The sequence below is a fragment of the Capra hircus genome, chromosome 21, assembly GCF_001704415.2.
Source record: "Capra hircus breed San Clemente chromosome 21, ASM170441v1, whole genome shotgun sequence".
Lineage (NCBI taxonomy): Eukaryota > Metazoa > Chordata > Mammalia > Artiodactyla > Bovidae > Capra > Capra hircus.
In genome coordinates this window covers 25,259,173-25,283,790 of record NC_030828.1, presented here as the reverse complement: position 1 = coordinate 25,283,790, position 24,618 = coordinate 25,259,173, and the positions used below count along the sequence as shown (strand labels likewise).

Genomic DNA, 24,618 nt, shown 5'->3' with positions numbered 1-24,618 from the left:
ACTCATTTCACATGCTAGTAAAGTAATGCTCAAAATTCTCCAAGCCAGGCTTCAGCAATATGTGATCCGTGAACTTCCAGATGTTCAAGCTGGATTTAGGAAAGGCAGAGGAACCAGAGATCAAATTGCCAACATCTGCTGGATCATGGAAAAAGCAAGAGAGTTCCAGAAAAACATCTATTTCTGCTTTATTGACTATGCCAAAGCCTTTGACTATGTGGATTACCACAAACTGTGGAAAATTATTCAGGAGATGGGAATACCAGACCATCTGACCTGCCTCTTGAGACATCTGTATGCAGGTCAGGAAGCAACAGTTAGAACTGGACATGGAACAACAGACTGGTTCCAAATTGGGAAAAGAGTACGTCAAGGCTGTATATTGTCACCTTGTTTATTTAACTTATATGCAGAGTACATCATGAGAAACGCTGGGCTGGAAAAAGCACAAGCTGGAATCAAGATTGCTGGGAGAAATATCAATAACCTCAAATATGCAGATGACATCACCTGTATAGCAGAAAGTGAGGAAGAACTAAAGAGCCTCTTGATCAAAGTGAAAGAGGACAGTGAGGAAGTTGGCTTAAAACTCAACATTCAGAAAACGAAGATCATGGCATCTGGTCCCATCACTTCATGGGAAATAGATGGGGAAACAGTGGAAACAGTGGCTGACTATTTTGGGGGGGCTCCAAAATCACTGCAGTCATGAAATTAAAAGATGGTTACTCCTTGGAAGGAAAGTTGTGACCAACCTGGATAGCATATTCAAAAGCAGAGACATTTCTTTGCCAACAAAGGTCTGTCTAGTAGCCATGGTTTTTCCAGTGGTCATGTATGGATGTGAGAGTTGGACTATAAAGAAAGCTGAGTGCTGAAGAATTGATGCTTTTGAACTGTGGTGTTGGAGAAGACTCTTGAGAGTCCCTTGGACTGCAAGGAGATCAAACCAGCCCATCCTAAAGGAGATCAGTCCTGAGTATCCATTGGAGGGACTGATGTTGAAGCTGAAATTCCAATACTTTGACCACCTGCTGTGCAAAACTGACTTATTTGAAAAGACCCTGATGCTGGGAAAGATTGAAGGCAGGAGGAGAAGGGAATGGCAGAGGGTAAGATGGTTGAATGGCATCACCAACTCAATGGAGATGAGTTTGGGTAAACTCCGGGAGTTGGTGATGGACAGGGAGGCCTGGCGTGCTGTGGTCCATGGGGTCACAAAGAGTTGGACATGACTGAGAGACTGAACTGAACTGAACTGAATTGTGGATCATCTGCTGGAGGCACAAAGCAGACCAGTGGATCGGATGTGTACAGGGAAATTTCTCTATTTTCTTGAAAAAGAAAAAGATGATTTGGCCACAGTGGGCCTGTGTTTTTAGGGGCCAACAATCAGCAGGAGTTGAGGGCCATTTTTCTATTTATTTTTTTAAAAAGTATTTATTTATTTGACTGTACAGGGTCCTAGATGCAGCTTGCAGGAATGTTTAGTTGTGGCTTTCAAACTCTTAGTTGAGTCATGCAGGATCAAGTTCCCTGACCAAGGATCAAACCTGGGCCTCCTGGAGCAAGGAGTCTGAGCCAGTAAACCATCACAGAAGACCTTCTTTCTCCTTTTTAGAAGGGCAGGTGGCCTCCTGAAATCCCACTACTCTCAGTGGTCTTCATTCATTTTGACCATCTTCCTGGGCCAGAAGCATTCACGTTTGTATCCCAGCCAGGTGCTATGCTAGTCAATAAGATGCAGAGATGAATAACATGGTACATCTTCATGGGACAGCCTCTTGAACACAAATGCCTTTCCTCATTCACTCAACAAACTCCAAGTGTCTATTCTGTGTTGGTCTCTGTGTTGGTGCTAGGAATGAAAAAATGGAACACCTCACTGGTGTTCTTAAGAGTATACAACCTCTAGAGGAGAGAGATGTTGACAGATGATTGACATACAAAGTGGTTGCTATGGTAACACAAAAGCCACAGGCATGAATGATTAAACCTTCCTGTTCTGACCATACTGGCCAAAAGACTGGTTAACAGTGCTCCCAGCAGGCCTGGGATTGAGCAGCTAGGGGATCAAGTTTTTAGAACTGACCAGAAGTAAGAAGACATTTTTTTTCCTTCCAAGGGCTATAAATTCTCCCTCATGCGTCCAGATGGGTATTAATACAGAGGAAATATTAAGTATTAGTCACTCAGTCGTGTCCAACTTTTTGCAACCCCATGGACTGTAGCCCTCCAGGCTCCTCTGTCCATGGGATTCTCTAGGCAAAAATACTGGAGTGGGTTGCCATTACCTCCTTCAGGGGACCTTCCAAACTATACATAAAGGAGACTTCATTAATGTGCATTAGAGGATACCCCAGGTTAACTGTCATAGAAAACTCTCTCTTGAGCCTTTAAATTCTATACCAATTCTACACCTCTTGTTGGCCGATTGTTTGTTTCTTTATTTACGTTTTAAGGTAAATGACCTGGGGCTATTTGTTTCTATCAACCTGATTGCAAATCTAAAGGTGCAGTTGAAATGTCTATTTTTCTTGCCATCCTCAGAAGAGATTGCTGCAGATCTACTCTATGATTCTCATTCTTTTCAGCTTACAATACAAATAGCTTATTATTTTTTGCAACCTATGTCTTATAATAAAGCAGTGCTGAAAAATTAAATAGAAGAATGTTCAGTTGCCATATAGGCTACAAAAATGATTTGCTGGTGGTGATTTTTAAGCTTGATTCTAAATAGATTATGAAGAATGGCACTTGGAAGACGTGGTTCAACTTTTGCTATTTAAGGTATCCTGAAATCATTGGCTCACTGTCCCTAAAATTTCAAAAAGCGTAGAGCTTAGGCTCTTAAGGGTATAGCAGTGATAAAAGCTTTCCTAGTCATTTCTAAAAAGCAACACTTCATAGTTTTCTGTCTCCAATGGTTCTCTAATATGCTTGTAGAAGGAAGGCAACAGAAAACCAAGAATAAAAATAGCTGAGCTCTCCACAATTGGGCTTCCTGTTTATTTTGCCTGTTCAAAGAAAAGAGGAGACACCATCTTGCAATAGAGGCTTCATAGACTACTGGGCTTTTCCAGTGATAGTTGGCATTTGATGCCCCATATCTCTTGGTTCTTCTTGTTGCCAGTGGTTGGTCTGGTGATGGTGGTGAAATGGGAGCAATTAATCTGTAGATGAGGGAGAGCTTCCTTTAACAGTTGAAGGGTACCGTCTGGCACAATTCCAAAGACTTGTAGTGTTTTTAATGTGGGAATTTCTCCAATTTCAAGTAAAGTTTCAGGTATTATGTCATAGCACTGACTGAGTGATAGGTGTTGGAGGTAGCTGAGTTGGTAAAACTCTGGAAAGCAGTCATTTTTCAGCATGACATGATCACTTAAGTCTAGATAGACAAGATTGGGACATCTTCCAACTAAGGTAGAGACATCTGATCTCTGCAGATTCTTTCGGTACCCACTGAGATTCAGCTGGGTGATGGTCTCTGACACATGTGCAACAGCTACCTATAAATGCCTTTCAGTGAAATCATAGAGGTTCAGTTAATCCAATCTGGAACAGCTGCTCAGCAAAGTCTTCAGGGCAGATTCAGAGAATCCAGAAAACCCAGAAAGTTTAGTCGCAGTAAATTTGTGTTCTGAGCAAGATTATCAACAATGGGATCTAAAGTCGGAGGCCTTCCAGGCTGAGATTCTGCAACTTGGAGCAGAAGTGAGACAGAAGGCTGTGCAGGGTAGACACATCGATCACAGGTCCAGGTTCAACAGGTCCAGGTGCTGTAGACGAAAACGGCTGAAATGTTCAACTAACGGTTGGTCCATAAATGATCGTGGACAGCGGAAGGCAACCACCCCTTGGGACAAAATACAGAGGAACACAGCTGTAAAAAATTGTCCAGTTATAGAGAATACATTCTACTCCAGGGATTTCAAAAGAAAGGCCTAGAATTCAGTTTGTATTCGGAGCAAAGCATGAATACAGATTGAGACTAAAATGGAAAATTTTAGGGCAAGAATCTGGTGCAGATGAGATGGCATAGGAGTGGAAAACTGCAGGGCACACAAGAAAACCCCAGCCCAACATACCTGTAGAAAACCATGATCTGAAAGGATACATGTACCCCAATATTCACCGAAGCACTGTTTACAGTAGTTAAGACATGGAAGGACCCTAAATGCCCATTGACAGAGGCTGCACTGCATCACCATTTGAAATGGCTCATCACTGATAACATCTTCTGCTCCTTGGTTTCAACATACATATATATATATATAAACACCCCACAAAGATAGGATCCAAGCAAACAAGTCTACAGATCCAGTCTAGATCAGCGTGTCATCGCCATGGTTGTCTTGTGCACTTAAAAACCTTACTTTCAGTTCTTTTTAATCTCATATTATTAAAGGAGATATCAAGTGTAATTAGCATCTGCTCAAAAGCATGTCGGCTTTCTCATCCTTGAAGAAAGGTTGTTTAATTAGTTTGAGCACACTGAGAATCAAGTTGTAGAAACACAAGCAAGCAAAACCACTAAAAAAGATCTTAACAGTGGAAAACTTCTTCAGTCTGACAACAAACTTATCCTTTGAAATTCATAATTAAGAACTCAAACTTGTAGAGATCATTTTGTGTTTTTGGTTTCTCTCTCTTTTTATTGGAGGATAGTTGCTTTACAATGTTGTGTTAGTTTCCGCTGTGCAGCAAAGTGAGTCAGCCATACGTATACATATGTCCCCTCTGTTTTCCTCCAAGAGAGAACTGTGACTCAGAATTTTGCTTTAGTTCATGGAGTTAATAAGTCAAGAATCTCAAATCCTGCAAGGTCTTTCTAGTTCCAAAGTCCAGGAGATCCACGCTGCCCTCAGCAGCCTCTCTCAATGTCAAAACTTGGAGACCTTCTGTGCAGCAAAGTGAAGCAGCCATATGTACACATATATCCCCTCTATTTTGGATTTCCTTTCCATTCAGGTCACCACAGAGCATGGAGTCGAGTTCCCTGAGCTACACAGTAGGTTCTCATTAGTTATATATTTTTACATAGTAGTGTACATGTCAATCCCAATCTCCTAATTCATCCCAGCCCTCTCTTCCCACTTAGTGCCCTCTCTTCCCACTTGGTGTCCATATGTTTGTTCTCTATATCTGAGTCTCTATTTCCACTTTGCAGAAAAGATCGTCTACACCATTTTTTCTAGATTTCACATTGTAGTTTATTTGCCTTATTTTGTTTTACAAAAGAAATGCATGCTTATGTTAAAATTAAAATCATTTATAAGATTATCAAATGAAAGCTAAAAAAAAGAAAGAAACCCTGGAGACTTTAACTAGACATGTTAGCTGCACACATTGCTTAAATCTGTGGGGCCAGCTCCCCCAAATATGAACTGGAATAACAATCTCTGTTTCATTACCCTAAAGCAGAGGTTATGAAAAAGAAAAATGGGGCAGTAGCTGAAGATCCATCTAAAAAACTTGTAAGCCCACATTCTAAATATACAGATGTACTTTCATTTCATGGTCAAAGAGAATCACACTTCTCTCCACTCTTTTAAGCATCGCCAAGGCTTCTCAATGTTTTTATCTTCTTGTTTCATCAGCAGGAAAATATTTCCTTAAACCTCCCTTTCTACCTAGCAAATTTCGCTGTCCCTTAAACCCAGATTCTCAGGCACCAACTCCTTCAGGAAACCTTCCCTGACTGCCTCTTCCATCTCCTTCGCAGCCCAGGCCTCTGTCAAAACTCTTGCCGCATGGCACTGTCTCTATTTTCACACATCACCAGACCCAGAGGTCCTCTGGTGAGGAGCTGTGGTCTAGTGTCTTCTGTACCCCTGGCCAGGAGTGGTTGTATGTTGCAATGCTCTGAAGAGGTCTGTTGAACCTAATAACATGGCATGAAACTATCGTGTCTGAGTTTCCTAGATGGACTTCTAGACCCAAACCCAATAAGCAACTCTCCCTCTCATCAGGAAGAAACAGGCTGTCCTGAGTGAACCAGAGTGAAGAGCAGAGACAGCAACTCTGCTCTGCCCTCCTCTATCCAGCTGCTTCCACCTTGCTTACCCAGGTAAGTGGGACACTCTCCTGGGGGTATTCCTAGGGTGCAGGACTTTCATTTTTAAAACTAGGACAACCTACAGAGGTGGGGCTGGGAGGGAGGCTCGAGAGGGAGGGGATCTAAGTATACATATAGCTGATTATCAGGTGGCGCTAGTGGTAAAGAACCTGTCTGCCAAAGCAAGAGATGAAAGAGATGCAATTTCAATCCCTGGGTCGGGAAGATCCCTTGGAGAAGGAAATGGCAACCCACTTCTGCATTCTTGCCTGAAAAATTCCATGGACAGAGAAGCCTGGTGGGCTACAGTCCATGGTGCTGCAAAGAGCTGGATGTGACTGAGTGACTGAGCACACACACACACACTCACACATATGCACGACTGATTTACACATTGCTATACAGAAGAAACCAACACAACGTTGTAAAGCAATTATCCTCCAATTTAAAAAAAAAAGATAAAAAAAGAAAACCAGGACAGTCCTAAGTCAACCATCCCCAGATTTCAGTGCCTGAACTTTCAGATTGTTCATTCTAACCCCAAGCATAGAGATGACCCTGCTGTGGGGAAGCAGTACTCTGACATGGAACTGGTCTGCCAAGTCAGCCAGCAAACAGAGAGGCCTCCATCTCACCATCGCCAGGTGGCTGGGACACCAGCAATGGGGCTCCCGCTGTCAGTGTCAGGGAACAGAGAACCCAAGTCCCAGAGTCTTCTTAGCCAGACCCTCAGATGTCTGCTGTGTGGGGAGAAGGTCTTTGGGGAATACTCAGCAGCTTTCATGGCTTCTGCCTGCTAGATGCCACTATCATCTGTTTCTCCAGACGTCACCATTTCCAAGTGTCTCCTGGTGGGTGTCTGTGTTCCCAGTCACTCAGTCATGTCTCACTCTCTGCAACCCCCTGGACTGTAGCCTACCAGGCTCCTCTGTCCATGGGATTTCCAGGCAAGAATACTGGAGTGCACTGCCACTCCCTCCTCCAGGGGATCTTCCTGACCCACTGTTTGAATGCAAATCTCCTGCATTGGCAGGTGGATTCTTTACCACCGTGACACCTGGGAAGCCCCAGGGAGGAGCAAAAACACCCCTGGTTGAGAATCACTGTCTTAGATGGATCTTGGCCACCTTCCACTTTTCAAACCCTTTGCAAGTTCTGGGTGCATCACTTGCCATCTCTGAAGAGTGGGGTGGGGCATAGTCAGCCGCTTGGAAAACATCCACCATAAAAGTTCATGACTGGGGCTTTCTGGCTTCTGTGCTGCCCTGAGATAACTAAGGGCTGGTGTGGTGGGCATTGTAGCAGCAGTTTACTTGCTGAGAAGACAGAGCCACGTAGATCTGCTTCTTCGATACTTGCTATTCTGAGTGGGGCTTGCTTCAGCCAAGGCTTTATTTACATCTGAAGGTCTCTGATGAGGCTTTTCTAGAGAGCAGATGGGGCTCTTCTCCTGCAGGGAGTGAGCATCTCAGAATAAGGGTGGAGACGACATTGGCAGAATGAAGCAGCTGGCTGGCTGACAGTTGTTCCACCGTGGAGCTAATTACAGCGGCATCTTCCTCCTTGTGGATCAGGAGGGAAAACACTGATCACTTACAGCTTCTGTCTTGGTTTTTCTGTGGCACCTGCTTCAGGCCTTATTGGTTGGTAGTCACCTGATGTCAGTTCTTGAAACAAGACAGTGCAGAGCAGAGGACGAAAGACATAAGTTGGGGGAACAAGACTCCACCACTGTGGTTTCCTAGCCCTTGTCAAAATCTGCATAACAGTCAGCAAGACATACTAGAACATAAAGGACCAGACAAACAGACTCTTTGGAAGACAAGAGATGCAGTGGAAGCAGAGGTGGCTGTCAGCACCCCAACTGTGTCTCTTTGGTTCAGGACATTATGGTCCACCATGGCTGATTTATGCCAGTCTCTGCCTCTCTCTGCCTGAGGGCTTTGGAGGTGGCAGAGCCTGTGGCAAGCAGGAAGTACTGGAAAATTAGTCCTCTGCCTCCAGGAGCATGTAATGAATGGTCGAAGGCAGTTGGGGTAGCAATACCCCAGCTCCCTTGTCCCTTCTGCTTATACTCTTGACGCAAGTATTCTATATCGGCTCTGTGTTTCTGGATTAGGATTATGCTCCAACTATCTCCTTATCTCAGTAGAGTTTTTTGTGTTCTAACACACTGCATATTGGCTGCTTTTTCTCTCCCATGTCACTTCCTCCGTCATATGAATGCATATTGGAATCACCTCCTAAGTAACCCATCTATTCTCAAATCCTCAATGTATCAATAAAGTTTATCTTTGAGGAAACCCAAACCATTGCATGCAGGTCAGGAAGCAACAGTTAGAACTGGCCATGGAGCAACAGACTGGTTCCAAATAGGAAAAGGAGTGCGTCAAGGTTGTATATCGTCACCCTGCTTATTTAACTTATATGCAGAGTACATCATGAGAAACGCTGGGCTGGAAGAAGCACAAGCTGGAATCAAGATTGCTGGGAGAAATATCAATAACCTCAGATACGCAGATGACACCACCCTTATGGCAGAAAGTGAAGAGGAACTAAAGAGCCTCTTGATGAAAGTGAAAGAGGAGAGCGAAAAAGTTGGCTTAAAACTCAACATTCAGAAAACTAAGGTCATGGCATCTGATCCCATCACTTCATGGCAAATAGATGGGGAAACAGTGGAAACAGTGGCTGACTTTATTTTTGCGGGCTCCAAAATCACTGCAGATGGTGACTGCAGCCATGAAATTAAAAGATGCTTACTCCTTGGAAGGAAAGTTATGACCAACCTAGACAGCAAATTAAAAAGTAGAGACATTACTTTGCCAACAAAGGTCCATCTAGTCAAGGCTATGGTTTTTCCAGTGGTCATGTATGGATGTGAGAGTTGAACTATAAAGAAAGCTGAGCACTGAAGAATTGATGCTTTTGAACTGTGGTGTTGGAGAAGACTCTTGAGAGTCCCTTGGACTGCACGGAGATCCAACAAGTCCATCCTAAAGGAAATCAGTCCGGAGTGTTCATTGAAAGGACTGATGTTGAAGCTGAAACTTCAATATTTTGGCCACCTGATGTGAAGAGCTGACTCATTGGAAAAGACCCTGATGCTGGGAAAGATTGAAGGCAGGAGGAGAAGGGGACGACCAAGGATGAGATGGTTAGATGGCATCACTGACTCAATGGACATGAGTTTGGGCAAATGCCGGGAGTTGGTGATGGACAGGGAGGCCTGGTGTGCTGCAGTTCATGGGGTTGCAAATAGTTGGACACAACTGAGCAACTGAACTGAACTAAAACCATTGACTGAATACTAACAGATGAGGATGTGGTATTTACCTCCTCTAAGGTTGCGTCTGTATGTTGACAGAAGGGTGCACTCAGATATGCAATGTCAAATGCATCATTGGCACATGGCACATGTTCAACTTTCAAATTCAGAGGAGGGCTCTCTTGGTGGCCCCATGCAAAATTTAATTTCTTCACATTTCATTTTGAGATTGTTTGGCTTGATTTCTCTTTTATGGTCCAGTCACTAAGTCAGGTTTGGCTCTTTGAGACCCCATGTACTGCAGCACACCAGGCTTCCCTGTCCTCCACTACCTCCCTGAGTTTGCCCAAACTCATGTCCATTGAGTCAATGATGCCGTCCAAGCACTTCATTCTCTGTCACCCCCTTCACCTCCTGCGTTCAGTCTTTCCCAGGATCAGGGGCTTTTCCAGTGAGTCAGTTTTTCCTATCAGGTGGCCAAAGTATTGGAGCTTCAGCATCAGTCTTTCCAATTAATGTTTAGGGTTGATTTCCTTTAGGATTGACTGGTTTGATCTTGTGTCCAAGGGTCTCTTAAGAATTTTCTCCAGCACTACAATTCAAAAGCATCAATTCTGCGGCACTCAACCTTCTTTGTGGTCCAACTCTCACATCCATACACGACCACTGGGAAAACCATAGTTTTGACTACACAGACCTTTGTCAGCAAAGTGATGTCTCTGGTTTTTACTACATTGTCTAGGTTTGCTATAACTTTCTTTCCAAGGAGTGAACATCTTTTAATTTTGTGGCAGCAGTCACCATCCACGTCAGCTCTAGATGGCAAAGACTTTGTATAGACTTGTGCGTTCTCATTTGCATTGGTTTATGTGTCAACACATTTTAAATGCTCTCATTTCAGTGTATGCACTGGTATACAGTTCTTGCTGATGTCACGGAACTGACTGAAGCCCCTGTGTGGGGGTGATACCCAACAGTGACGTTGACTCTGGGTTAAATCTTTATCTTGAGCGTTTTTTTTCCCCTTAGAGAATTGTTTAGATTTAACATCAAAAATTATGTCTCTGAGATTTGAAATAAAATTTTGGGTGATATTTATTAATTCCATTGCCTTTATTAGCTAAAAAGAAAACCCAGTTACACTCTTTGCAATACACACGGGTTAAAAATATTTAATGATCTCCTGAGTAACTTTGTGGCAACACTAAGAAGAACTCAGCAGAACACCATTCCTGCATTTACCTGCCCAGCTTTAGCTGTCTCACAGCTGATGGCCATGCCTGGAGTTCTTAAAACAATCATAATATTTGCTAATTAGTTTACAATTTAAGAAATGCATGCTTGTTATAGATGTAGCCTGGATCTTAGCCAAGAAGGCTCAGATGTAGAAAAATTAGTTCAAGCCTCTAATTCCACATCCATGGGAATTGCAATGCCCCTCTCTAGATTTCTGAGAACTCCCAGGGGCAGAAATTCTCAGCCATGTCCCTCTCTAGTTTTCTGCTTTTGCTCAACTTCTGTTCTCGTGGGTTTCTTCCTCCCATGGCTGGTCTTTTCCCTGTGCTGTGCACCCAAGTATGTAATTCATCTCCTTTCCCTGATTTCCTGCAAAAACACACAAAGCATTTAAGTATGTGTTGGACTTAGATGTTCCAGAATTAGGAGTAGGTTATAGCAAAGCAAACAAGTACTATAAAGATGAAGATGAGACCTACCTGCTCTTTTGGGAACTCTGCACTGGAAGTTTTCGCTTGCTTCTTTTCTTCTGCAGTCCTGGTTTCTTGTAAACTGCCACCACACCTGTACCTCTCCCAGCTTCTTTCTCTGTCCTCCATTCGTTTGCCTTTCACTCTTAGGACAGGCAACATCATCATGTCCCCCTCCATTGTGCCCTTCCCTGCAGGAGGATGACATAGCCTATCCTGTTGAACCCAGGAGCGGCTGTGTCACAAGCTTTGTCCAAAGACACGTGACTGCAGGTGATGCAGGTTACATCATGCAAAAGATTTCCAAGTCACAGCATGGTTCATCACCTCTTTTTCCTCACCATGATGGAATTCCAGAAAGCAACTGCAGAAGCCTGGGCCCAGGGGCCAGACAAGGGAGATTGGATGGGGCCAAGTGTACTTACCGATTCAAGGAAAAGAGCTGTTTTCTCTGGATTCTTCTTACATGATCAGGCCATCTATGACTAAGCATAATTTTTTTCTTTCCTTTCTAATTCCTTTATCTTCTTATTGAGAATCTCCTGTGAAGTGTTGAGTCAACTGAAGGTAGCAAGAGACTCTGATGCTATCAGTATTAGGGGAGAGCTCTGTAATTGTAATGACTGTGACAGACTTTCCATAGATAACTTTTATCAGATTAAGGAAGTCCTCTTTCATTCCTATCTTTATAAAGCTTTCTAACATAAACAGATATTGCATTTCATCAAATACTTTTCCTGCACATAGTTGAAATAATCATATGACCTCTCTCCTATAACTTTTCATTTTTTCTTTGAGATTTTTAATATTTTCCACATGTTCAGAATTAAATCACTGGTTTTGCAACTATATTCTGAATTAAAAATTTACATTATCTTTTTTGAAAAATAATAATAATGACAATTGATTTTCGAGTGTTAAAGCAACCATGCATTACTAAAGTTAAAAAAAAATTTTTCATGTGTCACTGGATTTGAACTACTTTATTTTATTTAGGAATTTTACATCTACATTCATAAAGAGTCTGGCTTATATTTGATTTTTCTTATAACGTCATTCTCTGATTTCTATCACAGGTTCACTGGCCTCGTAAACTGAGGTGGAATTCTTTGGAACTGGGTTTGGAATTTTCTTTATGTAGGTCTTTCATTTCTTTTGGTTCAATTTGGGTGAATTTTATTCTTCTAAGAATTTTTCTTTTTAAAATTTTAAAATTATTACCAGCACCAGTTCAATCCCTGATTGGGGAATTAAGATAAAAAAAATTTGTGGACACGTATACAGAAAGATGGATTTCCCTGATGGCTCAGACAGTTAAGAATCTGCCTGCAATGAAGGAGACCTGGGGTACTCCAGTATTCTTGCCTGGAGAATCCCATGGACAGAGGAGCCTGGCAGGCTACAGTCCGTGGTGTCGCAGAGTCGGACATGACTGAGTGACTAACATTTTCACTTTCATACAGAAAGATGGGGTTTCCCAGGTGGCACTAATGGTACAGAACCCACTTGCCAATGCAGGAGACATAAAAGATGCAGGTCCCTGCATCAGGAAGATCCCCCCGGAGAAGGAAATGACATTCTGGAGTGGACGGACAAAATCCCATGGACAGAGGAGCCTGGCAGGCTATACAATCCATGGGATCACAAAGAGCTGGACACGACTGAAGCAACTTAACATGCATGCATACACATAGAAAAAGAGCAATTTCATTAGAGCTTGCAAAGAACCGCTATTTTGCTTTGTTGATTCTATTACAGATTTTGGCATCTATTTTGTTAATTCCTATTATTAGCTATTTCCTCCTGTTCATGTTCACTAGTGTCACCATATTCCTACGCTAAATTTACTCCATTGTATGCTGATACAAGTCAAATATTTCTTTGAGTGTTTGGAAAACAAAACAAAAAAAGCAATGACACCCCTCCATCCCTCACTCTCTCTCTCACACACATTTTGTTGATGTGTTGGCAGATTCAGGAGGTTTATGAACCATGGTTCTTACACTGGTAAAATGTGAGCTTTAAGATACATTTTTGTTTTTCCCAAAGAGATAAGTTACAGTGCTGAGTCAGCCACACTCACTCATATTGTTTCCCGTTGACACCAAAAGCTCAGACTTCTGCTCCAACTCGCCCACCCCTGGGAGCCAGCCTGTGGTCTTGGAACCAGATTGCTCTCATTCCTTATGGAAACCAGAGGCACGACCTTGGCAGATGAGCCGCTGTGTCAAACGCTTAGGCTGGACACCTCAGATATTGCCAGGTATTGAGCATTTTGCCCCAAATGCTGCCAGTGAAATGTTCCTGGAAAAGGAACATTTTTCAAGGTCAGTCTGTGTCTTTAAGGGCTCGAGGTTCAGATTTCAGCCACAAGGCTCCCTTGACCAAACTTGAAAGTTTGCTTTTTGCTCTGCATTGGAACAAATATTCAGTTTGCTATAAAACATCAATTCTCTTTCAGGTCTAAGAGATTTCCATTCCCTTCTGCTCACCTATCTCTGTGATGTTAAGAGCACCTGTGGCCGGAAGAGAGGTCTTCTGCCAGGTCTGGGAGCTTGGCCCAAGGAGCTGGTGTTCTTGTGCAGTGAGGTCATCTTCCAGAAGTACCAGACTGATGTGTTTTCATCTCTCTCACCCAGACACCACGTGTACTGGCAGCCATTCCTCCATCAAAGCATACAGGAGAGGGGAGGGCAAGTGTCTCCTGTAGAAATACAGAATAAGGGGTGTCTCCATCAAAGGAGGAGGAAGGGAGAAGTCACCCCTTCTGGCCACAAAGAACCATGGGAGGAAGGAGGGGGTCGGAAGCAGAAAGTCACTAGAGAAAGAGGTGTGTTCTGACTTTCCCAGCTGAAGTGGAAACCCTCCCAGCTAAGACTCCAGAGGCTTCCTCAGCTTCTGGGGAGGGGTCAGGAACACTGTCCATTGTTTCCTGGTGCCCTTAAAAGATCAGAGATGGATGGAGTTGGCTGGGAGGTTTACCTGGGGAGAAAGGTACTGCTGTATTATGGTGAGGGAGCGCTAGAGCTATGGGCTGGAGGGCAGGCCATCCTGACCAAGAGCTGGCTAGGCACGACTTCCTGGTGCTCCAGGGGTTAGGACTCATGCTCCCAATGCAGGGGGCCTAGGGTTTAATCCCTGGTCAGGGAACCAGATCCTGCGTGCTGCAATTAGGATCTGGCACAGCCAAATAAATAAAGCGCTCACTAGGCATCACAGCTGGACCTCCTGGACATGCAATCCTGGAGAAGGTTGAGATGGAATCAAGGCAGCAGGACTACTGAGCCCAGATAGAACCCAGGAGGACACGATTCAGCCTCAGGTGCCAGCTGGGCTCCTGACAATCAGGTGGACAGGGGCATCCTCATAGAGATCAGCAGAGCTGGAATGGACCGTGGCAGCATCACGGTCACACAAACGAGCTCTCTCATATAGCTAGATGCCATCCTGGAGATTAAGCAAGGTGAAGGAAGTAAAAGTCGCTGAGTTGTGTCCGACTCTGTGATCCCATGGATTGTAGTCTGCCAAGCTCCTCTGTCCATGGGATTTTCCAAGCAAGAATACTGGAGTGGGTTGCCATTTCCTTCTCCAGGGGATCTTCCTGACCCAGGGATTGAGCCAGGGTCTCTTACAATGGAGGCAGATTCTTTACCTTTGGAGGCACCAGGGAAGCCAAGCGAGGTGAAGAGGGATTAAAAAGAATTTAAAAACACAAAACATTTATGGGACTTTCCTGGCAGTCCAGTGGTTAAGATTCTGCACTCCCACTGCATGGGAAATGGGTTTGATCCCTTCTCCGGGAACAAAGATCCCTCATGCCAAACAGCGCAGCCAAAAACTGAGGGAAAAAATACAAAGCATTTATCCAAAAGAGACTGAATTCTCTAAAGAGGCTGTTCTACATTATTAGATCAGATTGAATTTCCTTACATCAATTGTGGAAAATAAATATGTTTTCTTTGCAATTCTGAGTGTCACTGCTAAATTTGCAACCCTGATACAAGCTGATGCACAAAGATGACACTTTCAGGTGCAGGAAGGCACGACACAGAGCGAGGATGGTCTGAGCTGAGTTGTTCATGTCTCCTTCTGCTTGGGAATTGAGAGGGATGAGAATAGGGGGAAGAGGCTGTATCTGTGGAGAGCTGTTTCTCTTCGGTGGGAAAAATAATTGGCCTGGAGGTAGCTTTCATCTAGTTCTGCCCTAAGCTGATTTGTTATGATGACAGGCAGAAGGCATATCTTCAAGAACAGCCCAGCTCCTTTCTTGAGATCTGCCCCCCTCCACAGGGTTTGGGATCCAGGAGGTGGTCCAAGCTTCAGCTCTGATTCTGACTGGGTGCACAAGTCCACAGACTTCCCTGAGCTCCTGTCTAGTAAATTGCGATTGAGACATGCGTACCCCTGATCCTCTGGGAGCAGGAAGAGCTGGGGTGGGGGCAGAAAAGTACTTTTTATAAACTGAGAAGCCCCAGTCCTGTGCCCATTCCAACCTCCCAGATGCCTGCCTGCTCCTGCAGTTTCTTCTCTGCATCTTGCAGGTCCTGCAGGTGGAATTTTCCTCCAGGCACTGTTCTGGCTTTTGGCTGAGCAGAGGTTTGTTCATTTGTATCAAGGCCTATGGTGGGTCCTGGAGCTCTTGAGGCCAATTAAATACAATGTCTCAGGACTTCCCTGGCTGTCCAGTGGTTAAGACCCCTTCCATTACAGGGGGCATGAGTTCGATCCCTGGTTGGGGAAATAAGATCCCACTTGATGTGGGGGCACAGATAAAACAAACAAAAAAACAAACAAACAAAAACACTAGATGCAAAGTCTCCCCTCCAGGAACTTCCCAGAGACTCTCAGGCATGGTTCTGCCTTCTCCTGCCAGGCTGTTTTCCCTTAGTTTATTTATTTATTTAAGGCTGTGCTGGGTCTTTGTTGCTGCACTTGGGCTTTCTCTAGTTGCAGTGAGTGAGAGCTGCTCTTCCTTGCAGTGCTTGAACTTCTCATTGTAGTGGCTTCTCTTGTTGCAGAGCACGGGCTCTAGGGTGTGCAGGCTTCAGTACTTGTGGCACGTGGACTCAGTAGTTGTGATACAAAGGCTTAGCTGCTCCATGGGATCTTCCTGACCCAGGGATAGAACCCATGTCCCCTACATTGGCAGGTGTATTCTTTACCTCTGACCCACCAGGGAAGGAGATGGAGTGCGTGCTGATTTCCAAGAGTGCTGCTTCCTCAGTTGGGTAACTTTTGTGCCCAGTGTGACCTTCATCAGTGAACATGGTGGCCCTGGTTGGTACAGAGACAAGCCAATGGTGAAAGGACACCTAGATATGGTCTGGTCCACCCACTCCTATATTGGAGAAGGGAGCACTGAGTCCCAGAGAGGGACAAGGGGGTGACTCCATTCATGCAATGTCTCTTCAGCAGAGCACACCACCCCTCCCAGAAGGAGAGCCTTCCCTCCCACCAGCCTGACCCATCTATCTCAGGGCGAGAAGCCAGCTGGAAGGAGATCCCCTCTCAGGAGTCCAGGCCTGAATTGAATCATGGCTGTTAACAAGACACAGGCTGGAATAGAGGATTTGGGGGAATGGAATCTTTGCAGAAGGTTATTTTCCTTCCCATGTGTACATAGTAGTGGACATGTCTCATCTGCCCATGGGAGCTCATTGACTTGTTCTACAAAACTTTTGATCACCTACTGTTTGCCTGGGATTCCAAAGTGAATAAGGCAGGGTCTCTGCCACCTGGGAGGTCCCCAGGCAGTGGAGGAGGCAGACACATGTAGAGACAGGAATGGCACGGACTTGCAAGGAGATGTAGGGAGTGTCATGGAGGTTATGAGCCTTTAGCTGACCCATCTCGGGCGCCAGAGGGAATCAGAGTCACTCATGATCAATCTTCTTTTATTTGTTTGATTCTGGAGTGCTTCCAGGAACCGAGTCTCTTACAGCCTTAAGGCTTCTCCTCTTGGTTTCCAAGGCCAGGGCCACTGATCCCAGGGCTCTCCAATATGGGTCACCATGTTTCTGCTGGTGGCTGGCCTGACCAGATGCAGGTGGGCTTAGGGGACCTCATGTTTCCTACAGGGGCTGATCCTTCCAGAACCAACCATAGGTGACAGGGAAATTTTCCAAGAATCACAGTTCCCCATCTCTAATGGTTTCTTTGCTTGAAGGCAACAGGCTTGTCCCCTGGAGAGTGGTGGCGAGAACTAACAAAGATGTCTACTGACCACTGGTGGGGAGTGTGTAGAAAGGAATGAGCCCTCCCACCCAAACCCTTCATGTCCATAAGATATAGCAGGTGATTACCTTAATAGGACAACAATCGGCCTTTTGAGGTAGTTCATCAGACACGATGAATGAGTCTTGTGGGCAGCATGGATTTTCCCATCTGCTCTTCTCCCCTTCTCTGTGCCTCTCCCTCCTCCTCCCCTCCCCTCTCCTCCCATCCACTTCCCCCATCTCTTCCTCTCTTCTTTCCCCCTCTTCTTCCCTCTTTCTTGCCTTTCTTCTCTAAGCCTCAGAGGAAAGCACACTTGCATCTCAGAATCAAGTTCACTAAAGTGGTGGTCTAATTGGGCCCTGGGAGATTGGTCAAAGGGTGCTTTGTGTTTCAGGTAGATCCTCACGAATGGTATTCTTTATTAGCCTTCCAATTTCCTTCATTAATATGCATTTCCGTTCCCTCTCTGCACACCTGCTCCTGACTCTCAGGCTGCCAAGCCCTGCGTTTGTCTCTGGAACTTAAATGCCAACAGGGATGTACAGTGAGGATCTTGGAGGGTGTGGAAAGCTAGGCAAGCACGTTAGTCAGAGGAAATGGTCAGCCTGGAAAAGCTCGTCCTCAGTCCTCAGAGTGGCGTCTGCTGGATGGCCTCTCAGAGGGTAAGAGCTGCTCTCCCCCAGGTCAGGCTCTGACTAAGCTCAGAGTTGGAAACTCCTGTTTATTTATTTTTTAAAATTTATGATTGGCTGTGCTGGGTTTTCGTTGCTGCACAGGCTTTCTCTAGTTGTGGCGAGCAGGGGCTACTCTCTATCTGTGGTGTGCAGGCTTCTCATTGCGGCGGCTTCTCTTGTTTTGGAGCACAGGCTCTTGGACTTGAAGACTTCAGCAGTTGTGGCTCCTGGGCTCTAGAGCACAGGCTCAGTAGTTGTGGCACACAGGCTTAGTCGCCCTGCAGCATGTGGGACTGAGCAGGATCAGGGATGAAACCTGAGTCTCCTGCGTTGGCAGGCGGATTCTTTACCACTGAGTCACCAAGGAAGCTCCGAAGCTACTGTTTATTATCCACCAGCTCTGCACCAGATTCTTGCTTCTTGCCTCACCAGAACCACCTCCTCTACTCCCACCCCACAACAGGTGGAAGGAAGTGAGCATCCCGGTCCTCACTGACAGATGAGAAGGATAAGGCTGAATGAGGTCAAAGAACATGCCAAGGTCACTTGGCCGGTAAATGGCAGAGCATAGATCTGACTGTGGATCCAGATGATGCCGTGACTGTTCCAGGCACAGCTGAGGAATAAGGCCAGAGACAGCATACACTCTGCCACACCCACCCGACCCCTGGGTGCCCGAAGCAAGACAGAGTAAGACAGTCATGGCTCTAGAACTTCTTCTCCCAAGGACTCCAGGGGCTCAAGACAGACAGCAGGGTACGGCCTGCTCCCAGCACCCAAAGCGGGGGAGCTGAATCTGTGACAAGGAATAGTCAATGGAACTGATGACTCTGCCCCCAGGCTGGACAGTTGTTTAGGTACAGACTTGTCCTTCTAGGGGACACCAGCCACTCTGGGTGCTCTGGACTGAACTGTGTCTCCTCAAGAGATGCTGAAGTACTCACTGTTTACAAAAGCCAGGACATGGAAGCAACCTAGATGTCCATCAGCAGAGGAATGGACAAGAAAGCTGTGGTACATATGTACAATGGAATATTACTCAGCAACAGCGGCGGTAAGGAGATAACCCTCGTCCAAGGTAAGGAGCAGCGGCTGTGCTTTGCTGGAGTAGCCATGAAGAGATACCCCACGCCCAAGGTAAGAGAAACCCAAGTAAGATGGTAGGTGTTGTAAGAGGGCATCAGAGGGCAGACACACTGAAACCATACTCACAGAAAACTAGTCAATCTAATCACACTAGGACCACAGCCTTGTTTAACTCAATGAAACCAAGCCATGCCTGCGGGGCAACCCAAGATGGGCGGGTCATGGTGGAGAGGTCTGACAGAATGTGGTCCACTGGAGAAGGGAATGGCAAGCCACTTCAGTATTCTTGCCTTGAGAACCCCATGAACAGTACGAAAAGGCAAAATGATAGATGACACCTCCCTTATGGCAAAAAGTGAAGAGGAGCTAAAAAGCCTCTTGATGAAAGTGAAAGAGGAGAGCAAAAAAGTTGGCTTAAAGCTCAACATTCAGAAAATGAAGATCATGGCATCTGGTCCCATCACTTCATGGGAAGTAGATGGGGAAACAGTAGAAACAGTGTCAGACTTTATTTGGGGGGGCTCCAAAATCACTGCAGATGGTGACTGCAGCCATGAAATTAAAAAACGCTTACTCCTTGGAAGAAAAGTTATGACCAACCTAGATAGTATATTCAAAAGCAGAGATATTACTTTGCTGACCAAGGTCCGTCTAGTCAAGGCTATGGTTTTTCCAGTGGTCATGTATGGATGTGAGAGTTGGACTGTGAAGAAGGCTGAGCGCCGAAGAATTGATGCTTTTAAACTGTGGTGTTGGAGAAGACTCTTGAGAGTCCCTTGGACTGCAAGGAGATCCAACCAGTCCATTCTGAAGGAGATCAACCCTGGGATTTCTTTGGAAGGAATGATGCTAAAGCTGAAACTCCAGTACTTTGGCCACCTCATGCGAAGAGTTGACTCATTGGAAAAGACTCTGACGCTGGGAGGGATTGGGGGCAGGAGGAGAAGGGGACGACAGAGGATGAGATGGCTGGATGGCATCACGGACTCGATGGATGTGAGTCTGAGTGAACTCCGGGAGATGGTGATGGACAGGGAGGCCTGGCGTGCTGTGATTCATGGGGTAGCAAAGAGTCGGACATGACTGAGCGACTGAACTGAACTGAACTGATTGATGAAAAAGAATGCATTTGAATCAGTTCTAATGAGATGGATGAAACTGGAGCCTATTATACAGAGTGAAGTAAGTCAGAAAGAAAAACACCAATACAATATATTAATGCATATATATGGAATTTAGAAAGATGGTGTAACGATGACCGTATATGCGAGGCAGCAAAAGAGACACAGATGTAAAGAACAAACTTTTTGGACTCTGTGGGAGGTGAGGGTGGGATGATTTGAGAGAATAGCACTGAAACATGTATATTATCATATGTGAAAGAGATCGCCAGTCCAGCTTCAATGCATGAGACAGGGTGCTCAGGGCTGGTGCACTGGGATGACCCTGAGGGATGAGATGGGGAGGGACGTGGGAGAGGGGTTCAGGATGGGGAACACATGTACACCCATGGCTGATTTATGTCAATGTATGGGAAAAAAACACTACAATATTGTAAAGTAATTAGTCTCCAATTAAAATAAATAAATTAATTTTTGAAAAATATTCTAAAAAAAAAAGATGCTGAAGTACAAACCCCAGGACCGGTGAATGTGACTTTATTTGGAAATAAGGTCTTTGTAGACCTTCCAGTAAAGACGAGGTTGTCAGGGTGGACCCTGATCCAGTATGGCTGTATTCGTAAGAAAAGAAGAAATTTGGACACAGAGACCAACTCTCACAAGAGGGTATACATTGTGTGAACTTGAGAGCAGAGATAGGGTGATACTTGTACAAGCCAAGGAGCCCCAACGATTGTCAACAAACCAGAAGAAGCTGGAAGAGAGGTGTGGGACAGATTCTCCATCACAGCCCTCAAAAGAAACCCATCCTGGACTTCCCTGGTGGGACAGTGGTTAAGAGCCTGACTGCCAGTGCAGGGAACAGGGGTTCGATCCCTGGTCGAAGAAGATTCCACATGCCTCGGGGCAACTAAGCACGTGTGCCACAACCACTGAAGCCCATGCACCCAAGAGCCGCTGTTCTGCAACGAGTGAAGCTACCACAATGAGAAGCCCACACACTGCAGCTAAAGAGTGGCTCCCACTCGACGAAACTAGAGAAAAACCTGTGCAGCGACGAAGACCCAGCACAGTAAGAGTAAAATAAAATTTTAAAAAGGAATCAATCCTGACAAGACCTTGATTTTGGATTTTTAAACTCCAGAACCATGACAACACAGTACATCGCTGTTGTTTAAGCCACACAGTCTGCGGTGCTTTGTTGTGACAGCCCTAAGACACGGATACACCAGAGCTCCTGGGGTGTGCCTCCTGCTCTCAGGCCCGGGCTGAGAAACTCCAGGGAGCCCTGGTGTCACTGCCTGACTCAAAGGGACCCAGCATTGCTGTCTGGTGCCAAGAGAGGCTAACGAGTGCATGGCCTCATCCAGGACTGGCCCCCTGCTGCATTAAGTAAGGCTGGCAGCTCATCTTCCAAGGAATGGGATCCTTGGAAGACCCAGGTGGAAATCCAGTTGAGCTCTCAAGGCAGCTGCCGGGGAGGATGGTGTTTGTGTCCTGTGATGTTCCAGGGACAATTAGCATCAGAAGATTAAATTCATAATGGCCCATTCATTTTCTCCACTCGTCATTGGTGTCTGGCGGAGAATTGGAATTCTTAATCCCCCATGCTCTAAGTGAATGCATATTGAACTGTTTTGACAGCTTGGAAATTTCATTGCAGATTCTTGATGACTTCCCATGTCAAGATCAATTTGCAGCCTTGTTTTTTTCAGCTGATTAGGTCCCATCCAATTTTCTTAAGCAAGGGTTACAAAGCACTGGGCTTCTTCAAGCTCTGTCCAAAGGGGTGTGGGGTGGGCATGGTCCTGGGAAGGCTGGGTTTTAGCTCTAATATCCAGAACCACTGAACTCACCAAGACTCCTTTTATGTTTGCTCAAGGAACACAGAGTGAACTCTATTATACTAAAATAAAAAAAAAAAAAAGACACAAGGCAGATTTGGTCGAGAGATTCTGGGAGAAGTCAGTGAGAATGTACACAGAGCATCTAGCTTGTGCTACCCAGTGGCTAGGGGATGGAGAATAAAGAATGAGAGGGTGGATGTGGTTTCTGTGCACACACCAGCAGAACCATTTAACTGTCTATAGGACCTTGGGCCACTTACTCACACTTTCCCAAGTTTCCTCATCACTAACATGAGAATCCTAGTCACAGAAACTTTATAGGATTGTTTTGAAGATTAAATGAAATATTACACGTGAAATGTTACATATTACATGTCCAAAGAATGCTAATTTTGCAGCCAAATTCCTCAGAAAAAAAGACAATTTCTTTTCCTTCATCTGCCTCTTTCTCCATCTCCTTCTTCCCTGTTCTTCGTCCTCAGTCAGAGTCTGCAGCACTATCCAGGAGAAAGACAGGGAGAGACACATGCGTCATTTTGTTTTCTGGTAGCTATGTTTAAAAAGCACAAAAACAAATATATATTAATGCATATATGTGGGGTCTAGGAAAATGGTACAGGTAAGACTACCTGCAGTGCAGAAATAGAGACGCAGATGTAGACTGGGCGTGTGGACACAGGAAGATAGCGGAGGGTGGGATGGACTGGGAGAGTAGGACTGGCATATACACACTACCGTGTGCAAAATAGATGGCTAGTGGGAAGCTGCTGCATAGCACAGGGAGCTCAGCTCGGTGCTCTGTGATGACCTAGGTGGGTGGGATGGGGGTGGGAGGGAGGTTTAAGAGGGAGGGGATACATGTATTCATATGGCTGGGTCACTACATCAGCACAACATTGTAAAGCAACTATACTCTTTTTTTTTTTTTTTTAAAAGGAAATGATGTGGTGACAATAGTTAATGATACTGTATTGCATATTTGAAAGTTGTTTCAGAGACTAGATGTCAATAATTCTTATCACAAGAAAAAAAATTATAACTATGTATGGCTATGGATGCTAACTTGGCTTACTGTGATGATCATTTTGTAATGCTTGGAAATAGTGAATCATCAAGTAATATACCTAAAGTGAACATAATGCCATATTTCAATTATGCCTTAATTAGAAAAAAGAATTTGGGAAAATATGGTGTAAAGAAATAGGTCAAATTAATTTTAATAACATATTTTATATAAAGCAATATAGTGTAGATTATGTAATCAATGTAAACACTTTAAAGTTATTTATTTATTTATTGTTGACTATGCTGAGTCTTCATTCCTTGTTTTAAATGTTTATTTTTATTTATGTGGTTGCAACACACTTCTAGTTGCAGCCTGTAGGATCTAGTTCCCTGACTAGGGATCGAACCTGGGTGCCCTGCATTGGTATCGAAAACTCAGCCACTAGACCACCAGGGAAGTCCCCTGCATCTTCATTCCTGCTGGGGCTTTTCTCTAGTTGCGGTGAGCAGGGGCTACTCTCCAGTTTTCGATGCTCAGGTTTCTTCTTGTGGTGTCTTCTCTTGTTGTGGAGCACAGGCTCTAGTATACTTGGGCTTCAGTAGTTGAGGCTCCTGGGCTCCAGAGCACAGACTCAATTGTTGCGGCACATGGGTTTAGTTGCTATGAGTAATGTGGGATATTCTCAGACCAGGGATCGAACCTGTGTCTCCTGCATTAGCAGGCAGATTCTTCATCACTGAGCCACCAGAAAAGTCCCCAAAGTAAATATTATCAACAAGACACTTTACATTGTATTTCTCCTTCTGTGTCTTCACAAGCCACTGTGCACGTTACATCAACAGTGTATCTCTCGTTGGAACTGGCCACATATCAAGCATTCCATGAGCCACTTGAGGTGCTGGGATGCTGGATTGCACAGCCCTAGAAGTGCTGGAGCCTGTGATTCTCCTAGAGCCTGCCCACTTGTCAGCATTAACACAACCTTCTAGGCTTCTTGTGCTGGGATGACAAGGATGCATCGTGAGTCTCAGGTGTAAAGGCAGCTGATAAGTCAGGAGCTACTTTCTGAAACAGCAGCCAAGGCAGGAGGTACCATTTCCCACTGCAGACCCTGTGCCCATGGCTGCTATTACCTGACCAATGAGACAGCTTAGCCCTTGATTGATGGGTCTGGGGATCAAGAGATGAATAAGAAAGTCACCACCCTGACTCTTAATGAATTCTTAGTGTAGTGGTGGGCTGTGTGCAAAATAATTACTGTTCACTGTCATAAGAACTGTGATGAAAGTTTCTTAAAGTTGTTGTCTATGGTGACCTAATGTGGTGGTACTTCAATGTACCTGCTGATGAAGTTTTTGTTTTGATAATGCTCTATGTGACTATGTGGTGGTTTAGCCGCTAAGTCATGTCCGACTCTTTGCGACCCAAGGACTGTAGCCTGCCCAGCTCCTCTGTCCATGGGATTTCCAGGCAAGAGTACTGGTGTGGGTTGCCATTTCCTTCTCCAGAGGATCTTCCCAATCCAGGGATCAAACTCACATCTCCTGCATTGGAAGTGGATTCTTTACTGCTGAGCCACAAGGAAAGCCGTAAATGGGAAAGAAATCCAAAACAGAGGGGATATATGTGCATGCAT

The 24,618-nt window shown here is 44.9% G+C and overlaps 1 pseudogene; it reads right to left on the bottom strand.

Moving 5' to 3' along the window:
- Window positions 3,060–11,212, bottom strand: LOC102179987 (annotated as a pseudogene).